This window comes from Notamacropus eugenii, chromosome 1, assembly GCF_028372415.1.
Source record: "Notamacropus eugenii isolate mMacEug1 chromosome 1, mMacEug1.pri_v2, whole genome shotgun sequence".
Lineage (NCBI taxonomy): Eukaryota > Metazoa > Chordata > Mammalia > Diprotodontia > Macropodidae > Notamacropus > Notamacropus eugenii.
The window spans coordinates 81,849,874-81,865,498 of NC_092872.1; positions in this window are offsets into that span (position 1 = coordinate 81,849,874).

Here is a 15,625-nt window from a genome sequence, read left to right on the forward strand (position 1 = left end):
TCTAAGTAGGCAACAAGGCAAGGCAAGAAGCATTTATTAATCATTACTATGTGTCAGGCACTGAATTAATCCCTGGTACAAATAGAAGCAAAAAGAAAAAAAGGGATAGTTCCTTCCCTCAAAGAGTTTATATTCTAATGGGGGAATGATACACAAAAGGAAAGGAGTGGGGAGGAAGGTGCCCATACTGGGCCATAATGTCAAAGTCTAGAATGTCAGAAGGTGGTGCTAGGAAGGGTATGAGCCCTGACTAGTCTGTTGTTCAGTTGTTTCAGTCGTGTCTGATTCTTCATGGCCCCATTTGGGGTTTTCCTGGCAAAGATACTGGAACAGTTTGCCATTTCCTTCAGCTCATTTTATAAATGAGGAATTGAGGCAAACAGGGTTAAGTGACTTACCCAGGGTCACACAGGTAGTACGTGTCTGAGGCTGGATTTGAACTCAGGTCTTCCTGATTCCAGGCCCAGTAATCTATTCACTGTACCACCTAGCTGCCCTTAACTGATCTGGGTCTTTCCCCAAAATGGAGACCCTGGAGTAACTCACCAATGGGAGAAGAGGACCAGCATGGAGGAAGGATATTCCAGGGTAAGAGGAGCACAGAGTCAGATGTTCCAAGGTGAGGAGGCACTGAGGAAGGTGCCAGGTTGACATTGCAGCTGAGGCATGGCATTGAAGTCCAGAAAGTCAGATGCCCAGTTGGCAAAGGAATGAAGGTTGGTCAAAACAGAAGCCCTGGGAGGAACTTAATGGGAGAAGGGACCAGCACAGCCAGGAGAGAAATGTAAATGCTGGCTGTTGGGTTGATTGGCAATGGTTTGTTGCCTTGCTGAGCATTGGCAATAGCACCCCACTTATGGAGACTGCAAGTTTAATTCAAATCAACAAACATTTAGAGTTTATTATGTACATAGATGGCTGTATGGTAGGTACTGGAGATACAAACATGGAATAGACCTTGTCCTTGTCTTTATAGACCTTACAGTATACTGACAGGGAATATAGCAAGTAAATAATTCAATAAGCATTTATTGAGCACCTATTATGTACTGGACACTGTTTTAGGTCCTAGGGATACAAAAATAAAAGCAAAATCCTTGTCCTCAGAAAAACCTACATTCTACTAATAGGAAATACAGCATGTATACAAATCCACAAGCACTTATTGAGTTCCTGTGATGGGCCTGGCAGTGTGTGAACATCCAAAGACAAAAGGAAAGTAGTTCCTGTCCTCCAGGAACTTACATTGAAAACATCTACAAACTAGTCGAACATAATTTCAAGAAGTGTTAGGGTTGGGCACTTGGAACTAGACATGTATCCAGCATACCATGATTCACCATCTCTGCTCTCTCTCACTCCACTAGAAGCTCGAAAATAATTCCCCTTGAGTCTAGGCCCCTGGGTAAATCCCTGGCAGAACTTGGGATCCTAGTATGGCAGGGCATCACATAAGAAATGAGGTAAAGGATTCTAGAGGCCCAAAGAAGCTGGTACTAAAGAACTCAAGGCCCAAGCCCCTAACCCAGTAGGGCCTCCCTGCTACTCCTCCAGCTTTCAGACTGAATTGTTTTCTAAGTCAAAATCAAAACCTTTACTAAATGCCTACTATGTACCAGGCAGGCAGCTAAGTGGAGCAGTGATAGAGTGCTGGGCCTAGAGTCAGGAAGTCTCCTCATTGTGAGTTCAAATCTGACCTCAGACACTTACTAGCTGTGTGACCCTGAGCAAGTCACTTACCCTTGTTTGTCTCAGTTTCCCCATCTGTAAAAAATGAACTGGAGAAGGAAATGGCAAATCACTCTGGTATCTTTGCCAAGAAAACTCCAAACAGTGTCATGTAGAGTTGGACACAACTGAAAAAAATGACAGAACAACATAGGTCCTGCCCTTAAGGAGCTTACCATCCAATGATGATACTACACACAAATAAGACTGACAGGTTCCCCACCTTCCCTCCAAATAGATTGCAAATTAGTCCAATGTTGTCTTGACTTTAGCCTAACACAGATTTAATGGGTCATAGTGTGCTGAAGGAATTAGGAGAAATGGTTTTTTTTAAATAAAAATTTTATTTGTTTTCAGTGTTCTATAATCACCCCCATAGAGCTTTGATTTTCCCCCCTCCCCCTCTTCCCCCTCCCTCCCCATTCCCTCCCCAAGAGGCTTACAATCTTATATAGGTTCTATACATACATTCCTATTAAATACAATTTCACCATAGTCATGTTGAATAGAAGAATTAAAGTGAATGGGAGAAACCATAAAACAAAACATAACACAAAAGAAAATGGTCTGCTTCATTCTGCAGTCCAGTTCCATAGTTCTTTCCCTGGAGGTGGAAAACGTTTTGCCTCGAAAGTCCATTGGGAATTTTTTAGATCCTTGCATTGCTATGAAGGACTAAGTGCACCTGAAAAATTCCTCTCACACTGTGGTTGTTGCTGTGTATAAGGTTAGGAGAAATGTTTCAGACATCTAGTGGAGAGTGATGACGTAAGGGCATTCTGTCCTATGTTTACCACCATTCTTCTCTTGTGGGAGAAAGGACCCAGTTTCAGAAGTGGTTGCATGGTGGAGAGGGGACCCAACTTCAGGAACCATGCTGGGGCCCACAGATCCCTTCTTGGAATGGGCCTATGAACTCTCCCTGAAAACCACAAGGTCACCTCTTTGGGACCTACATAATTAAAGCAGTGGCAGAAGGGGAGAAAGGCTACAAGCTGATATGAAGCTTTACTGCTCAGAATGAGGAAGTGGAGTAAAGAACTCTTCTGCCCTACAGAAGCCCAGGGAGCTCATCCCTTCAAAGATTGACGATGGATAGGAAAACTGCTCTGATTGAGTTGGTAATAACTGCCCACCCCACTCACTAGCACAAAATCATTAGGATTTGGGATGTCCTAAGATCCTCCCAAAAAAAGTTACACAATAATAAAAGGAATGAAAATAATCATACACAGTTTCAACTAGTATAATTGAAAACAGCCAAGCAAAATACAGTTCCCAAATTGACTGGGCCACATACTTTTTTCAGTAGTCTAAATACAATTCCTCCACCTCCTTACCACCAGGAAATAGAAAGGGATTGAAATAAATTCAATCAGTATCCTGTAGTTTTGACTCTGGACAAATCAAGATTACTCCCTAAAGTAGATTTTCCCCCCAGACAGATTCAAATATCTTTAGGATCGTAGTAACTCTGAATAACTTGAATTTTTAGGTGTAGTCCCCCACAGCTAGCTACCAAGATAGTAGCATTTCCTGTAGCTAAAAAGTCATTTAGGCTTCCAAAGGAACACACACATTTTGGCAATACCACCTAGAAGACCCACAAAGACCACACTAGAGAATTGTTAGTCCTTTGGGTCTTTTTCCCTACCTCCTTGCAGACCCAGACGGAAGAGAATCTAGTCTATTTTTAATGACCTCCAGAAGAGGAGAAAACATAACCTCCTACCAGAACTATTCTAGTGTCTAATGCCCCTCACAATTGGGAAATTATTCTTCCCATGCAGTCCAATCTCTCTTGTATCTCCTCCCCACATCCCATTGTGTAAATCTATTTCTCTTTGTTCTTCAATGGAATTGAACAGCTGGATCTTTTTAATAAATGATGTGATACTAAAGAGCGGTGCCAAACTCGATGCATGTCAACAGAGTCACATGACAGTCAAGAAGACCGATGCCATCTTTAGTCTGCGTTAAGACAAGCAGAGTGTCCAGGACAAGAGAGGTGATAGCTTTGCTTCCCTGGTCAGACCACATCAGGATCATTGGGATCAGTTCTGGATGCCACAATTTAGGGAGCATGAATAAAGGAAGAGTTGTTTATTAAATATCTACTATGTAGAAGGCACTGTGCTAAGCCTATTACACACACCACAACTCTGGATGTTTATTATTATATTAAAGAATATTATTATTACTCTTTGAAGAAACTTAAGCAGATAAAAGAAGGGTCCCACAGCTAGTTTAATGTCTTAGGATGGATTTGAATTCAAATTTTCCTCACTCCAGGCCCAGTACTCTATATACTATACCATCAAGCTGCCTCATTGAATAAATAATCAATACCCATTAGCCCTTGTTTTGTGCCAGGCACTGTGCTGAGCCCTGGGAATACAGAAATCCGCAAAAGGCAGTCTCTGACCTCAAAAGGCTCGCAAGCAGGTGGGGAAGGCAACAAGCAAACCAATATGTACAAACAAGCTCTATACGGATTAAAAAAAGAAATAAGAGAGAGAAGACACGAACTAAGAAGGGTTGGGAAAAGCATCATGAAGAAGATGAGATTTTGGTCGGGACTTGAATGAATTAATGAATAAGCATTTATTCAGTCCTCACTTCAAAATAAAATGAGATATTACATAAACATTTACTAAGCGCTTACCAAAAAAATAAAACCAGATATTTGTAAAATACTATAAAGGAAGGGCAACAGGCAGCACAATGGATAGAGCACCTGGGCCTGATATCAGGAAGACCTGACTGCAAATTCATCCTCAGACACCTACTAACTGTGTGACCCTGGACAAAAGCACTTAACCTCTACTTGCCTCAGATCCCCATATGTAAAATGGGGGCATACTGGAGAAGGAAATGGCAGACCCTTCCAGTACCTTTGCCAAGAAAACCCCAAAAGGGGTTGGGAAGAGTCGGATGGAACAATGACTACAGCAAAAAAAGAGGGAACGAGAAGTCTCAGTGGGCAGAGTATAATGCCTACAGTCAGGAAGTTCTGTATTCTAGTCTGGCCTCAGATGCTTACTAGCTGTGTGACTCTGGATGAGTCACTTAACCTCTGTCTGCCTTCGTTTCCTCAATGGTAAGATAGGGATAATAATAGCACCTTACCTCCTAGGGTGGTTGTGAGAACACAGTTAGACAATATTTGTCAAACACTTTGCAAACCCTAAGGCACATTATTAATGCTACCTGTTATTATTGTTATTTTATTATCACAATTATCACTATGTGCAAGACATTGTATGAAGTGCTGGGTATACAAATAAAAGCAAGTAAGACAATACCTGCCCGCATGAAGCTTATATCCTAAAGAGGAAAGACATGGCATGAAGAGGAGGCAGGAGGGAGAAAGGGATGAAGATGCACTTGGGGTTCCTAGAGGAGGGCAACCAAGATGGTACAGGGCCTGAGGCTGTCTTCAGATATTTGACAGTTGGAGGGAGAGTAAGGGAAGAGGAGAGAGAGAGAGAGAGAGAGAGAGAGAGAGAGAGAGAGAGAGAGAGAGAGAGAGAGAGAGAGAGAGAGACAGAGACAGAGAAAGAGAGAGAGAAAGGGAGGGAGGGAGGAAGGGAGGGAGAGGGAGAGAGAGGGAGGGAAAGAGGGAGGGAGAGAGAGAGACAGAGACGGAGAGACCGAGACAGAGACAGAGAGAGAGGGAGAGAGAGAAGAAAAGAAGAGAGGAAAGAAAGAAGAGAGAGATATTAGATTTGTTTATGACCTGGCCTCAGCACACCCTGGGGATGTGGCTCAGTTCTATGGAAAGACCATTATTAGCTCTGGAGTAAGAGAAACCGGGTTTAAGACCCTGTCCTCTGATGCCTACCACCTGTGATCTGAGGCACATCATTTAATCCTGGTTTAGACTGCTGTCTTCCCTCCTCTGCTGAAGAGATGAAAGTTACAGTCCACCTAAAGGCAATCACCTCTTTCTTTCCCCCTTTTCTGAAGGAATTAGGGTATTGATCAGGGGGAGCTCTTTTTGATTCCTACAGGTCAACAGGGGAAGAGTTTTTAAGGGTGGCCTTTAAGGGGGTGGGGGAAGGAGGACATATTGGTTTTAGGAGAATGATTGTCCAGGGGCCTTCTCCAAAGATTAAATGATGCTTGTTCTATGAGATGAAGAAGAATGTGAGCCCTAAACTATATTTTTAATCATATTGTGACATTTTCCTTGCTCAAGACTTTTATAAAGATTACTTCCAAACCTTATGTTAGAGACATGTCCAAGTGCATGAGTGGAATCTACCAATTTGAACATCCCTCTTTGAGCTAGAAATGCTTGGATCTAAAATAATGATAAATTAATAAAATTTGTTTCTGCCAGACCTGTGCCTAAAACACAGAGTGGAATATATTAATTTTTTTCTTTGATATTAGGAAGCTATATCGTTCAACTCATTTTTAGACTTCCTCTTTGGGAATTGTCTTTCTAGCCTCTAGTATATTCTTTTGAATACCCTTAGTGGTGGCAATTCTTCATGCTATGGGAGTGGATTTGACTTAAGGAAATAGTCAAAAGTCATTAGGAGCCAAGTTTGGTGAATAAAGTGAGTGATCAAGATGAGGGACACCACTTTGGGGTCAAAATGAGATACCCTATAAAATGATGATTCATGTCCTTTTGTGCCACAAGTTTCAAAAAAAATTTTGAGCAATTTTCAGTAACTTTGGAATAAGTACATAACCTCCCAAAGTGATTACCTTGACAGACAATATCCATTTGTCAGCTAGGTAGCTCACTGGATAGTGCACCAGTTCTGGAGTCAAGAAGACCTTTACTCAAATCTAGTCTCAGACATTTACTAGCTGTTCTGACCCTGGGCAAGTCACTTAACCTCTGTTTGCCTCAGTTTCCCCATCCGTAAAGTAGTGATAATAATAGCACCTATTGGTTGAATCCAATGAAATTATAATTATATAATGTGTGCCTGCCACACAGTGCTACAAAAATGGAGCTATTGTTATTTGGTCGTATGCATTTCTAGTATTTTTAAAAGTCAGTCTCAATTATAATCACATGAAATTCTTGGCTATTTTAAAGGTCCTCTCAGATAATTGTTTCTTTGACCCTGCCTTTCTAGTTCTTATTTCCCAAAATCCCAAAGAAGATTTATAAGCTACAAAGTTCTTAATGGCCTATTTAGACTCTGGAGTACATACATAGGTAGGGAAGCTAGATAGTGCAGTGGATAGAGCACCAATGCAGGAGTCAGGAGGACCTGAGTTCAAATTTCACCTCAGATACTTGACACTCACTAGCTGTGTGACCTTGGGCAAGTCACTTAACCCCAGTTGCCTCATCCTGGGTCATCTCCAGTCATCCTGATGAATATCTGGTCACTGGATTCAGATGGCTCTGGAGGAGAAGTGAGGCTGGTGACCAGCACAGCCCTCCCTCACTCAAAAACAAAAAATGTCAAGTGCAAGTCACATCACCATTTCTCTGATGGCATAGTCTTCTTTGGCAATGAAGGACAAACACACACACATACATAGGTATCCCTCCAGTCCCCATCTTTGAATTCCACTTTGGTTTGACTTTGGTCTAGTCTAAAAAGGTTTATCGACTCTCCCAGAATTCCCTAGAGTCTCCTCAAATCCCCTGGAGTGGTCATGAGCATGTGAGAATGAAGATTGTCTTTTGCTTCTTTATGTAACTTTAGTCCTTAGCACAGTGCCTGATCCTTACATAGTAGGCTAAGTATTTAATAAATGCTCACTGACTTGATGTAGTTTAATGCCCAATATACTGCCAGTACATTTTTAAAAAAGAGATCTGATTTCCTTTGTGTAAGTAACACAGTATGGAAACTCATCTGTAACCTATTGTCTTAGCTTACAGAGGGCTTTGAAAAGTTAAGAAATGTCCCCAAAACCACATGACTAGTGTGAGTCAGAGACAGGGCTTGAACACAGACCTTCCTGACTCCCACGGAAGCCCTCTGTACCTTACACTAGTGCTTTGATGTGCCAAGATGCATAGGAAGTATAAAAGAAGTAGTCGGTGGTATAGTGGACAGAGCTCTGGCCTTAGGTAGACTCAGGAGGACTAGAGTGCAGATTCTGGCTCAAACACTTCTTATTAGCTAGGGGGCCCTGGGCAAGTTACTGAAACTCTTCTTGCCTCAGTTTCCTCATCTGCAAAAAAAGGGATGTAGCTAGTATTGTTGCAACAATCATGACAATATATGGACAGCATTTTACAAACCTTAAAATACTACAAAGTGCTAGTATTCTCCTTCTGCAACATCAGTGGGTGGGGAAGATGAACAGGGGCCCCCCAGAAGAAGCCTGAGGTACTGGAAAGGGCACTACTGAGTGAATCTGGGTTCTAATTCTGACTGTCATTCACTACCTTTGTGACCTTGGGCAAATCACTTAATGTCTCAGTTTCTTTAACTGTAAAGTGAGAGGATTAGGCTAGAAGATCTCTAAGGTCTCAATCTTGATCCTTTAATGTCTGCTGAAGGCATGTTCAGAGGAAGCTAGGTGGCTCAGTGCTGGGCCCAGAGTCAAGAAGACTTTGAGTTCAAATTCTGTCTCAGACACTAGCTATGTGACGCTGAGAAAGTCAGTCAAATGCTGTGTGCCTCAGTTTCTTCAACTGTAAAATGGAGCTTATAATAGCACCTACCTCCCAGGGTTGTTTGTGAAGTTAAAATGAGATAATAAAGTACCTCCTGTACATCTCTGGGTCTCAGTTTCTTTAATGTAAAGTGAAAGGGTTAGACTAGTTCTCGAAGGTTTCTTGTTCCTTTAACTTCTGAGGGCAAGTTCAGAGGCAGCTAGGTGGTGCAGTGGATAGAGTACCCTGCCTGGAGCCAGGAAGACTGGAGTTTTATATCTGTGATATAGTAAATGACATGTATGTATGTGTATACATATATGTATACAATACACATGTGTATATACTGTATATGTGGAGAGAGAAAGAAAGAGACACAAAAGCAGAGAGAGGGAAAAAGAGAAAGGAGAGAGAGAAAGAATGAGAGAGAGAGAGAGAGAGAATTCTTACAAACAGAGAACTGCAGGCTCTGAACCCAGAGACATGGGACATACAAACCATGAGTGATCCCTTAAATAGCAAATCATGGTAATCACACTCAGTTAAGGTTTCACAAAGTGCTTTCATCTATATTATCTCATGTAAACCTCATTGCAGCCCTGTAAGACAGGCAGAATGGGGATTTCTGTCCCTCTATTATTTTTTTCACTTAATAGTGTTTTATTTTTTCCAATTCCATGGAAAGATAGTGTTCAACCTTCACTTTTATAAGAATTTGAGTTCCAAATTTTTTCTCCCTCCCTCACTTCCCCAGGATGACTAGCAACGTGATATAGGCTATCCCTGTATCATTATATTAAAGACATGTCCACATTAGTCATGTTGTGAAAGAAGAAACAGAACAAAAGGGGAAAACCACGAGAAAGAAAAAACACCAAAAAAAAAAAGGGAAAACAGTAAGCTTCCATCTGCATTCAGACTCCATAGTTCTTTCTCTGGATATGGATAGCATTTTCCATCATGAGTCTTTTGGAATTTTCTTGGGTCATTGTATCGCTGAGAAGAACTAAGTCTATCAAAGCTGGTCTTCTCACAATGTGGCTGTTTTTGTCCTATTATAGAGGAGGATTCCAAGTCTCCTAGGAGTTATAAATGACCTGCTGAAAGTCACACAGCTAGTAAGTAGTGCACTCAAAGTCGTTTCCTGTCTTCAAATTCACTAGTCTTTCCAGACAATCAAAAGACATCTTGTGTTCGCCTTCTTGCTATCTGCTACCACTTTTCAAGTTCCTATCTTAACTCTCTTGATGTGTTGCTTCAGGGTCCAGCGGTACATCAGGAAGAGTAGCGGATTTTGGTGTTAAAGACCCTTGGGTCCAAATCCTGGCTTTGTCACTTACTAGCTGTGTGACCGTGGGTCAGTCACTTGACCTCTTTGAGACTCAGTTTCTCCATTTACAAAATGAGGTTGGATTAGATGAACTCTAACGTGCCTTCAGCTCTAAATCTCTGACCTCCACCCCATTGCCTGACATCATCTTCCAGTTTGAAATCTGTGCATTGGAAATGCTTCTAACACTTTGACCTCACAGTTTCTAAACCTCTAGGGACTCTTTCCACATAGATGGGCCCACTTGAGACCTCACCATTACTGGCAGTAATAGAGTCCTTTCAGTAGTGCAGAGCTCTTTATAAGTATGACTTTATTTGATCCTTACAACAACCTGTGAAGTATCATCATTCCCATTGCACAGATGAGGAAACCTAGGCTCAAAGAAGTTAAGTGACTTATCTAGGTCACATAACTATGTCAGTGTCTGAAGCAGGATTTGAACCCAGGGCTTTTGACACCAAAATTCACTGATCTTCTCATGGCACCACTAGACATCCAGTGGCCATATCTTGCATCCTTTATTAGAAGGAAGTGAATCTCCTCCAAAATCTTGAATTCTGAAATTCTACTGTTCAACCACAATCTATTATTCTTCTACCTCTCCAGCATCCTTAAGCCTCCTTACCCAGTTTTGACCCTGAGGCCAGCTATTTAAATAGCTTCTTCTCTACTCCCACTGCTACCACTCTCATCCGGATACTTAAAAGAAAGAAAACCACCACCATGCATTTTGACTTGATTGAACAGCAGTGCTGATTTTGCTGACTGAGCTACAAGCAGCAAAGGTTCTATTTCACGAGAATAAACTATCCTTAATGTGCTTGCCATTGTGTGAGGCAGAGACTCATGCTGGAACAGTCATGCCTTTGTCTTCCAGAAACCATATTTATCGTATGCCTTGTTGAAACTCCCCCACTAAAAGCTTCTTCTGATACCTCGTCATGACTGGGAGATGACCCTGAGCTCTCAAAGGTTAATGCAGCCAAACAAGAGGCCTGGAAGATTGCAGATGCTTATTACCCCTCACCTTGACTACTGCAGCTGCCTCCTAACTGTAGCCCCCAATCTCCAATCTCCCTCCCTGAAATCCAGCTGTTCCTGCCTTCTAACTGTGCCCCCAATCTCCAGTCTCCCTCCCTGAAATCCAGATGTTACTTCACTATCAGAGGGATTTTGTGTACCTCCTCTGCTCCAAGCTCTTCCATGGCTGACTAACCCTTGTTACTGTGGTTCATGTTTCAGTTGTGTCCGACTCTCTATGACCTCATTTGGGGTTCCCTTGGCAAAGATATTGGAGTAGTTTGCCATTTCCTTCTCCACTTCATTTTTTACAGATAAGGAAACTGACTCAAACAGGGTTTAGTGACTTGCCCAGGGTCACACAGCTAGTAAGCGTCCAAGGTCAGATTTGAACCTAGGAAAGATGACTATTTCTGACTCTAGGCCCAGCAAATTCACTGTTACACCTAGCTTCCTGTTAAATCTATTGCCTACCACATAAAAATTCATACCCCTTAGTCTGGCATTCAAGGCCCTCCATGACGTGGCTTTCCACTTGCAGCAAATACTGCTCCTTTCTCTATGGGCTATGCTGGACCACTCACTACAACCCTTGTTCACGTCTTATGTTTTCTTCTCTTCATGTCTGTGCTCATGATATTCATGATATCCCTCCTTCTCTCCCAAACCATCTCCAGTCTTTTGAGATCCCCATCCCTTGAAGGTTCTTTCTAATCACCTCCACTTCTTAGAATCTCTACTTCCCAAGGACCATGGCTTCTTCAAGGGGCATTTCCTGATTCCTTCAGTTTTTGGCATGGCCCACTCCACCTCACTATGTTTGTATTTTTGTATAAGTCATATATCTATATCTATGTCTATATCTAATGCATGCATATATGTGTAGATATGTCCATACGTGTGTGTATCTTTATTTCTTGCATTTTCCTATCTGTGAACATGTTGTTTCCCCCAGTTGAATGTATAGCATGGAAGCTCCGTTGGGGATTAATTTTTAAATTTGTGTTCCCATTGACTAGCACAGAACCTGGCATTTTGAGGAGGTAGGGAGTAGAATGGACCTGTTTTCATTGCTATACCAGGAGAAAATTCCCTAGAGCAATGCACCAAGTACTTGCCAAGCAATATATCGACTTAGGAAGCTACTGAGAGGTAGCCTGGTAGGCTGGATAGAGTGGTCTTGGAGTCATGAAGTGCTGGACACTTGAACCCTCATACACACAGACCTTGTCATCATGGGAAAATCATTTAGCATCTCCAGTTCCCCCAGTTACCATCCTGTCCATTCTTTAAGGCTTGGCACATGGTGGGTGCTTGGTGATTAATGCTTACTGATTAATTGAGCCCAACTCAAAAGCCATCACCTCCATTATACTTTTAGTGAATTCTATCTCTTAACTGGAAGTTTGTCTTTCCTCTGCATGTATCACTTTATGCCTCTTTCAGCCTATTTTGCATTATATTTATTATAGTGTTGCAATTTGTACGTTGAAAACTGCTGGGTGGCTCAGTGGATAGAGCACTGAGCCTGGAGTCAGAAAAACCTGAGTTCAAATCTAGTCTCAGACACTTAGTAGCTGTGTGACTCTCAGCGAGTCACTTAACGTCTGATTGTCTTAATCCAGTGGAGAAGGAAATGGCAAGTCACTCCAGAATCTTTGCCCAAAAAACTCCGTGGATAGTATGGTCCATGGAGTCACAAAGAGTTGGACACAAACAACTGAACAACAGTTGCGTATATTGTTGTATCCTTGCTATTAGATCAAAAATTCCATGAAGGTAAGGGTCATATCTTAACTATCTTCGTTATTCTTATATAGTCTATCTTCTTAATTATCTCCTTCAGGCACCTATCATAGTGCTTTGTATCTAGCAGGAACTTAATAGTTGTAGAATGAATGAATTAATAAATGAATGGTGTTTCAGTAAATGTAACTGGAGATAACTTCAGAGTTGCTAGAATTCACTTCAAACCAAACAATGAAATTGTACAATGTCACTGGGAAAATGTTCATTTTTCTCATCCTGACCTTGGTTCATCCCCTCCCTGTTACATAAACTTTCCTCCTCAAGACTTGTGCAAAGCACCAGATTCAGTAGAGCTGTCTCCTAACCTTTCCAATCTAATGAGGCTGATTGAAGTGCTAGGATTCCCAAGACCTTCTCTGCAGTCTGGCTCGGGACGAGCAGACATGATCTATGACACAGGTAATTAACCCTGAACTAGGGTTTGGCTGTCAGTGGAATGCCATGGGTATCAACTGAGCAAGTGATTAAAGAAAGACAGTGGAAGTGAAATGGAGGTTTAAACAACATGATGAGAGGAACTAGGTACTATGAATTTATTCTTATTCAGAAAGGGAATTGACAGTGAGCGGTTGCTGTATATGCAAAGGATCTGTGTGCCTTTATTTACTGTTAGTCAGCATTGAAGGAAGTTCTGATAAACCTGAGGGAAACAAGCCCTGAGTGAAACCATAAGAAAGGCAGGGAAGTGGATGGAAATGGTGACCTGAATCTGCTCATTCACACAGCATAGTACATGCCATCTCATTTCTACCAACAAGCTGGGAGTTGGAAGTTTCACATAAACAGGAATTTAATGGGAGGTACAAAAGGGGATTCCTTCCCTGGGGACCTTTTGCAGTGAGTGGAATGGGAAAGGTGGGCTGACTATGATGGCAGCTGAGACCCTACACCAACTAGCCCCAATGGCCTCTAGATCTGACAAAATCATTAGGATGGAGAAAGCGAGGTACCCTGGAATATCAGGTGGGAGTCTGAACTGTAGGAAGGAAGAAAGACAGCCTAGAGCAGGAGGTAAAGAAGTTAAGTGTCTTCAAAGAGCATTATAATCTTTTATATCCACACAATGCTTTACATTTATAAAGCACTTTCATGGGATCTCATCTGGTCATCACGGCAATTGGCAAAATGGCTGACCATTTTGTAGATGACCAAATAGGCTTAGACAGCTCAAGTGACTGGGTCAAGGTGTAATACATGGGGAGTTGGACCCCCAGTTAGGAAGACTCCATAACTGAGTTCAAATATGGCCTCACTTAACTGGGAAACTCATGACATTTGCTTGACTCGGTTTCCTAATCTATAAAATGATGATAGCACCTAGCTCCCAGGGTTATTGTAAGGATGAGGTAACACTTGTAAAGCACTTTGCAAACCTTAGTGTTATATAAATGATAGCTAGTATTATTACGATAAATGATAATGTTGGGCCAGCAAGCCAAGGCCTCCTGCCTCGAAGTGCATTGTGCTTCCTGATAAACTCTACTGTCAATTAAAACTGTGAGTAATAACGAGTGATTTTCTTCAGACAAACCAAGTAGGGCAGAAGGGAATGGGTCAAGGTCAAGGTAGGACTTCCAAGCATCAGGACCACAGAGACCTCCAACAGGAACACCATAACTTGTTAGGTCAAGACTGCCTGAGAAAGCCTCTGTTAAAGTCAACAGGAGAAAATTATTTTTGTGTGTAAAGATTGAACTTCAAGTGTCCAAAGTGACTAATGCATCCAGGAGTAAAAGAAAAGGACTACCAAATCCATACAAGACAGCGTGGAGCCCAGGGCAAATTTGGGGAAGACAGATTAAGAGTTGTCAACTGCATTTCTACACTGGATATAATGACATTGCTGACATGTTGCTTAGTTTTGCTGAACTGTTTGTTTTTTCTCCTTTTTTTTCCATTACAAAGGATACCTCTTTGGGGAGCTGGAGGGGAAGGTATATGTTAGGAAAAGTGGCAATGTAAAAACAAAAGATATAAATAGAAAAAAATACTGAAAGTAATTGCCAAAGAAGACCACGCCATCAGAGAAATGATGACATGACTTGCACTTGACTTTGTTTTGAGTGAGGGAGGGCTGTGCAGGTCACCAGCCTCACTTCTCCTCCAGAGCCATCTGAATCCAGTGACCAGATATTCATTAGGATGACTGGAGATGACCCAGGATGAGGCAATGGGGGTTAAGTGACTTGCCCAAGGTCACACAGCTAGTGAGTGTCAAGTATCTGAGGTGAGATTTGAACTCCTGCACTGGTGTTCTATCCACTGCACCACCTAGCTGCTCCCATGTAGAATTACATACTTTCTTAAAAGTAGAATTTTGATGTCTTTGATTTTTACACCTCCTTAGATTTCCCCAGTATCTCTCCTCTTCCCTCTCCCAGGGGGCCATCCTTTATTACATTTTTCTTTACAGAAGAGAAGAAAAATTCATCAAAACTGATCAGCACATCAAATAAAAGACATTTTACATGTAAGGTTCCACATCTGTGCCCCCTTCACCTCTGCAAAAAACTGGACGTTTTCTCTGTGCTTTGGGTTCAAGCTTATTTTTCATAATTTTGAAACATGTATTTCTAATTATTTTGTAGCAGTCACCCTTTCCATTTATATATTCCACACTCAGAAGAAAGAACAAAAAATCAAGAGTCTTAAAAAATACCTCACTTTGAAAATCTAATGGAATTTGGAATTCAAAATTAGTTTTAAAAATGTTAAAAATTGTTTTTTAATGTCATTAAGAAAAAATAATATATTAAAATAGAACACTGGAAAAAAAAGGAGACGAAGTTCAGATCCAATCAGATTTAGTTCTTTGTACACGTGAATAGAGGAGCAGGGCTAGTTTTAAGACACACTTTACTTTCTAATGACATAGGAACTATCTATCCCTGGCCCTTGGAGGGCGTTGACAAGCAATCAGGTGGCCATGTCTTCCTTTTCTCTGGGTCAGAAGACACTTGGTCATTACACTGGGTTTGTTGAACCAGGTAATACAATATTCCCATTCATTCAGATTCTGCAGCCAAACTTTTGGCTAGCTTGGAATGCTGGATTTTTATTTCAGGGACCTGTGAGGATATTTCTTTAACCAATGCAGATCCTGACTCTTAGGAGTTTCTTAAGAAATGTTTCTTAACGTTTTCTTAAGA